Source organism: Crinia signifera, chromosome 3 (genome assembly GCF_055691185.1).
Source record: "Crinia signifera chromosome 3, ASM5569118v1, whole genome shotgun sequence".
NCBI lineage: Eukaryota > Metazoa > Chordata > Amphibia > Anura > Myobatrachidae > Crinia > Crinia signifera.
Genome location: NC_139219.1, coordinates 121,501,397 through 121,508,543, shown reverse-complemented (window position 1 = coordinate 121,508,543; position 7,147 = coordinate 121,501,397). Strand labels below are relative to the sequence as shown.

Genomic DNA, 7,147 nt, shown 5'->3' with positions numbered 1-7,147 from the left:
AAATCAAGCGAGTTTGGGACCGAGAACAAAGGACTGGCAATGAAATGGAAAAAAAGTACGTTTATGATCTTACTGTACATTACTGTATCTCTCTCCCTCTCTCCCATCCCCTTCCCCTGCCAACATGTGTCTCCCCACCCCCCCCCGAAACCCTTGTGACCATTCAGTACTAACGTTACTGTATTCTTTATTCTTCTCTCCCATTATCCACCATGACACTCTACCATGAGCAAAATCAAGCGTGTTTGGGACAGAGAACAAAGGACAGGCAATGAAATGGAAAAAAAGTAAGTTTATGATCTTACTGTACATTATCTCTCTCCCTCTCTCCCATCCCCTTCCCCTGCCAACATGTCTCCCCCCCCCCCCCCCCGAAACCCTTGTGACCATTCAGTACTAATGCTATTCTTTATTCTTCTCCCCTTATCCACCACATGCCACTCTACAATGAGCAAAATCAAGCGAGTTTGGGACCGAGAACAAAGGACTGGCAATGAAATGGAAAAAAAGTACGTTTATGATCTTACTGTACATTACTGTATCTCTCTCCCTCTCTCCCATCCCCTTCCCCTGCCAACATGTGTCTCCCCCCCCCCCCCCCCCGAAACCCTTGTGACCATTCAGTACTAACGTTATTCTTTATTCTTCTCTCCCATTATCCACCATGACACTCTACCATGAGCAAAATCAAGCGTGTTTGGGACCGAGAACAAAGGACTGGCAATGAAATGGAAAAAAAGTACGTTTATGATCTTACTGTACATTATCTCTCTCCCTCTCTCCCATCCCCTTCCCCTGCCAACATGTCTGCCCCCCCCCCCCCCCCGAAACCCTTGTGACCATTCAGTACTAATGCTATTCTTTATTCTTCTCCCCTTATCCACCACATGCCACTCTACAATGAGCAAAATCAAGCGAGTTTGGGACCGAGAACAAAGGACTGGCAATGAAATGGAAAAAAAGTACGTTTACTGTATGATCTTACTGTACATTACTGTATCTCTCTCCCTCTCTCCCATCCCCTTCCCCTGCCAACATGTGTCTCCCCCCCCCCCCCGAAACCCTTGTGACCATTCAGTACTAACGTTACTGTATTCTTTATTCTTCTCTCCCATTATCCACCATGACACTCTACCATGAGCAAAATCAAGCGTGTTTGGGACCGAGAACAAAGGACTAGCAATGAAATGGAAAAAAAGTACGTTTATGATCTTACTGTACTGTACATTATCTCTCTCCCTCTCTCCCATCCCCTTCCCCTGCCAACATGTCCCCCCCCCCCCCCGAAACCCTTGTGACCATTCAGTACTAACGCTATTCTTTTTTCTTCTCCCCTTATCCACCACATGCCACTCTACAATGAGCAAAATCAAGCGTGTTTTGGATAGAGAACAAAGGACAGCCACGCCTTGCAAAAAGCTTTGTTGTGACCAACAGTACTTTAAATTATTGTACCTAAAATACTGTATGACTTTGTCCTGTTTAAATTAATGTGCTGTGTTTTTTTTATTTTATTTTTTATTATACTGTATTTGAAGTCCCCACACATGATTCAAATTGTACAGTATGGTACTGTGTAAAGAAGTTTTGGAAAGATGTACTGTACTGACACCTGCCCAGTAGACTGTACTGTAATAATTACAAACTGCAAACCATCTTTAATGAAACGTACTGACAGTAATGATTGTTATAAAATTTTTATAAAAAAAAAAAAAAAAATTATATTAATTCTAATAATAAATTGAAAATCTGATTTATTATCATCTGCAGCATTTGCACCACTCTTCTTAATTCTTCTGTGAAAATAAACAAACAAACAATGTACAGTTTTAGAACAGAAATACTGTACATGTTGAATACTGTACTTTACAGTACAGTAAGCATTACTATTACTACAGTATACTGTACTGTACTGTACTGTACTTTACCTCTATCCATGGGTGGATTTGGATGAGGGGTGGAGGCTGCCTCGTCCTCTTGTACCCTTGGCACTGTGGAAAAATGAGAAAATATGCTTTAAAAATAAAGTTTTTATTACTGTAGTATTATTATTATTACTTGTAATACACTAGTTACTGTATGGTTATTACTGTAAAGTACAGTAAGTGTGCGATATGACGTGCAGCATATGGCAGCAGCTCAAAAGGGAAGGAGGCTGCTGCCAGGGCAATAAGATGTAATCCCTGGCATCGAGCAATAAATCCCTGGCATCAAGCATGTAACATCTAGCAATGAGAATGCACTGTAGGTAAGCCGCAGTTGTGTGGCATAATACTGTACAGTACAGTATGTAATGGGCATTACGGTGTGTGGCATAATGTGTGTCAAATAATGTGTAATGGGCAATACAGTACAGTACAGTATGTGGCCTAATGTGTAATGGCCATTATAGTGTATAGCATTCTGTGTAATGGCCATTACTGTGTGTACCATTATGTGTGATGGGCAGCATGGTGTGTGGCATAATGTGTAATGGGCATCACGGTGTGAGGCTTAATGTTGAATGGGCATCACGGTCTGAGGCATAATGTGTAATGTCTGTGTGACATGTAATAGGCATTACGAAGTGTGAGGTGTACCATGTAATGGGCATCACAGTGAGGGCATCACAGTTTGCAGTGCAATGGGCATTACGGTGTGTGGCATAACGTGTAACGGTGTATTGTTACGGTATATTACGGACACTGTCCTTAAAGGTGTATTCGCAGATTAGAGACAGAGTACTGCGAAGGGATCTATTATTAAGGTATTGGTTCTTTGGTGTATAATACACAATAAAGGTACGCTACGCTGCGCCACGATTTGTTCGCACATACTGTACCTACTGTAGGTATAAAAGGTACGCTGGTTACGGACATAATACGTAACCTAGGCTTTTCACTTACAGTATTGTCCTTTGGTCATAATAAATCAACATTAACAATTGGTGGGGGGGCCTGTAGAATGCCCGCAGGGTACCAGCGTGGGCCAATGGCACGCCAAGAAAAGACACAATTAGGAGAGAAAGAAAAAAAAAACACAAACTCAAAAAAGAAATGACAGGACTTACTCTCAGACGGAGCGGCTGAGGCGCTGGGGGCTGTTATGGTGCCCTGGTCTGCAATCGGAGTCACTGTGGGAAAATGTCAAAAATGAGAACAAGTGCTGTTTACTGTTAATAAACTTACCGTACTCTTATTACTGTAAATAGGGCGGGGGTGGCTTTACAAAAAGGCGTGGACTGAATTTTATAAAGTGCTGCGCCCGCCATACTATACAGTACTTTAGATGATCCACTCTGCTCCAAAGTGGATAAGACACATACTGTACTGTACTGTAATGTACCGCTGCGCATTCCCTGCTTACGGCTGCCCTGGATAGTGGTTGTTTCAAAAGGAGGCATTTGCCAGTGCAGTACCGGATGTACACTAGTACTGCCAGTGGCAATTGCCTCCTTTTGTGCATCAGAGGCATTGGCGCAACGCTCCACCCCCACCCCCCTGACATGGACACAACGCTGACTACGCAGGGCTGCGCTAGGCTGCCATTGGCCCACGCTACCAGCGTGGGCCAATGACACGCCAACAAAAGACACAATTACAGTAGGAGAGAAAGAAAAAAAAAACACAAACTCAATAAAGAAATGACAGGACTTACTCTCAGATGGAGCGGCTGAGGCGGTGGGGGCTGGAAGGGTGCCCTGGTCTACAATTGGAGTCACTGTGGGAAAATGTCAAAAATGAGAACAAGTGCTGTTTACTGTTAATAAACTTACCGTACTCTTATTACTGTAAATAGGGCGGGGGTGGCTTTACAAAAATGACGTGCAGCATACGCAGCAGCTCAAAAGGGAAGGAGGCTGCTGTGGCTCTGGCATGTGGCAATGCAGTTTAAAAAGGAAGAAGGCTGCGGCTCCGGCAGGTACTGTATCTGATACGAAGAGTGCTTAATGCTTCCCGAAAGTGTGTGCAGTGTGCCCCCAAGCAATGAGCATGAAACTTCCACTGTCAATTAGCATTTAACCACCCCCTTCTCAGGTAGCATGGAACCCCTGGTAAAATGCATGTTACCCCCTGGAAATGAGCAGTTCACCCCACCCCCTGGCAATTAGCATTTCACACCCTCTGGCAACGAGCATGAGACACCTGGAATGGAGCCATGTAGACCAGGGCAATAAGATGTAATCCCTGGCATCGAGCAATAAATCCCTGGCATCAAGCATGTAACATCTAGCAATGAGAATGCACTGTAGGTAAGCCGCAGTTGTGTGGCATAATAATGTACAGTACAGTACAGTATGTAATGGGCATTACGGTGTGTGGCATAATGTGTGTCAAATAATGTGTAATGGGCAATACAGTACAGTACAGTATGTTGCCTAATGTGTAATGGCCATTATAGTGTATAGCATTCTGTGTAATGGCCATTACTGTGTGTACCATTATGTGTGATGGGCAGCATGGTGTGTGGCATAATGTGTACTGGGCATCACGGTGTGAGGCTTAATGTTGAATGGGCATCACGGTCTGAGGCATAATGTGTAATGTCTGTGTGACATGTAATAGGCATTACGAAGTGTGAGGTGCACCATGTAATGGGCATCACAGTGAGGGCATCACAGTTTGCAGTGCAATGGGCATTACGGTGTGTGGCATAACGTGTAATGGGCATTATGGCATGTGGTATACTAGAGTATGTATTGGCTGTGTGACATGTTATCGGCATTACGGTGTAAATTTTTGACGTGCACCATTGGAACGCACATTTTCTATTATCCCTGTTTTACAAACATTGGTCAAGCCCTGGCATAATGTGTAATGGGCAGTATGGTGTGTAGCATTATGTAAAATGGTCATTACTGTGTGTAGCATTACAGTATGAGTGTTGGCCATTATGGTGTGTGGCATTACTGTATGTGTAATTGGCATTACTGTACTGTACAGTACAGTATGTTGGGTGGCATTATGTGGAATGGGCATTACTGTGTGTGGCATTACAGTATGGGAATGGACATTACTGTGCATGGCATTACAGTACTGTATGTGGAATTGGCATTACTGTGTGTGTAATTACAGTATCTCTAATGGGCATTAAAGTGTGTGGCATTTTGTGTAATAATAGGCGGTGATGGACATGTCCAGTGATTGACATGCCCCTGGAATGGTGCACCCCCTAATAAAATGGGCTACGCACACCTACTATACTGTACAGTATGCGCAGCAATGCTTACCTTCTTCATGGCGGATGGAAGCACAGGGACTGGTGTATTCAAAGGGGTAACGAGGACGAGGAGGGGTGGTCAGCCACTGATGTCTGTTCTGGACTGGCCCTGTAAAAAATAATAAAACACATTGGCCCCTGTGCAATACAGTATTGTACACGCATGATTACCCATCCACCAGCGCAGGGGATCTGGCGTTTACCTGCACTGTGTGAGAGTTACTCGCTAATTTGCATGACTACGAAGGGCTGCTGCAGGGAAACTACGCTAACTGCGCTGGGGAGGAGGGGGTGTTAAAAAAAAAAGCCGTGGACTGTTTTCAATAAAGTGCTGTGCCCACCACACTTGATAAAATAGACTCCACGTCAACGTGGATACTGGGGGTACTGTATGAACAGGTCGGGAGGACACTTACTGGCTGCCAAAGTTTGGGGTGACCTTCTGGGGCGTACACTTTCCATCCTCCTCTGAAGTCCTGAGTAAAAATAATTACAGTACTGTACATTAAAGTATACTGTACTGTACTGTAGTGTCCTTTGAAACATTAGTTCACACACACTACTGTGATCACTGAGGTTATGGTAGAGTATACAGTATTGCAGTACTGTATACTGTAGATAAATAATGTCTACAGTAGGTCAAAACGTCGTGCATCAGACGTACCGCACGCCTCCACCCCCACCCCCTTTGTGCACGAGACGCAGAGCTACAGTACCTGACGGGGACATTACGGTAATTGTGCAGGGCTCCCGCGGGGACACTACGCTGACTGTGCTAGGCTGCCGTTGGCCGATGCTGACAGCGTCGCCCAACGGCACGGCAAAAAACGACACAAGTTCAAACACACAAACACAAAACACAATAAAGAAATGACAGGACTTACTGCTTAGCATCGTGGCGATGCTTGAGGGGGGGCCTGTAGCTTGCCCGCAGGGCAGGGTGCCCTGGTCTTGAAGCGGAGGCACTGTGGGAAAATGTCAAAAATGAAAACAAGTGCTGTTTACTGTTAATAAACTTACCGTACTCTTATTACTGTAAATAGGGCGGGGTGGCTTTACAAAAAGGCGTGGACTGAATTTTATAAAGTGCTGCGCCCGCCATACTGTACTTTAGAAAATCCACTCTGCTCCAAAGTGGATAGGACACATACCGCTGCGCATTCCCTGCTTACGGCTGTCCTGGATAGTGGTTGTTTCAAAAGGAGGCATTTGCCAGTGCAGTACCGGATGTACACTAGTACTGCCAGTGGCAATTGCCTCCTTTTGTGCATCAGAGGCATTGGCGCAACGCTCCACCCCCACCCCCCTGACATGGACACAACGCTGACTACGCAGGGCTGCGCTAGGCTGCCATTGGCCCACGCTACCAGCGTGGGCCAATGGCACGCCAAGAGAAGACACAATTAGGAGAGAAAGGAAAAAAAAACACAAACTCAATAAAGAAATGACAGGACTTACTCTCAGACGGAGCGGCTGAGGCGCTGGGGGCTGTAACGGCCCGCAAGGGCAGGGTGTCCTCGCCTTCAAGCGGAGGCACTGTGTGAAGATGAGAAAAATGAGAAAGTGTGCTGTTTAAATAAAGTTACTGTACTCATTACTGGGTTTACAAAAAGGCGTGGACTGGATTTTATAAAGTGCTGCGCCCGCCATACTGTACTTTAGAAAATCCACTCTGCTCCAAAGTGGATAGGACACATACCGCTGCGCATTCCCTGCTTACGGCTGTCCTGGATAGTGGTTGTTTCAAAAGGAGGCATTTGCCAGTGCAGTACCGGATGTACACTAGTACTGCCAGTGGCAATTGCCTCCTTTTGTGCATCAGAGGCATTGGCGCAACGCTCCACCCCCACCCCCCTGACATGGACACAACGCTGACTACGCAGGGCTGCGCTAGGCTGCCATTGGCCCACGCTACCAGCGTGGGCCAATGGCACGCCAAGAGAAGACA

At 45.5% G+C, this 7,147-nt stretch overlaps 1 long non-coding RNA gene across 1 annotated transcript; it reads right to left on the bottom strand.

The window, feature by feature from the left end:
• Window positions 1–1,754: 1,754 nt before the first annotated feature.
• LOC146063741 (uncharacterized) lies at window positions 1,755–5,308 on the bottom strand. The gene is made up of 5 exons (XR_014471653.1): window positions 5,210–5,308; window positions 3,637–3,699; window positions 3,050–3,112; window positions 1,929–1,991; window positions 1,755–1,796 (listed from the first exon to the last, which is right to left on the bottom strand). It is a non-coding gene; the product is annotated as an uncharacterized LOC146063741 (long non-coding RNA).
• Window positions 5,309–7,147: the final 1,839 nt, after the last annotated feature.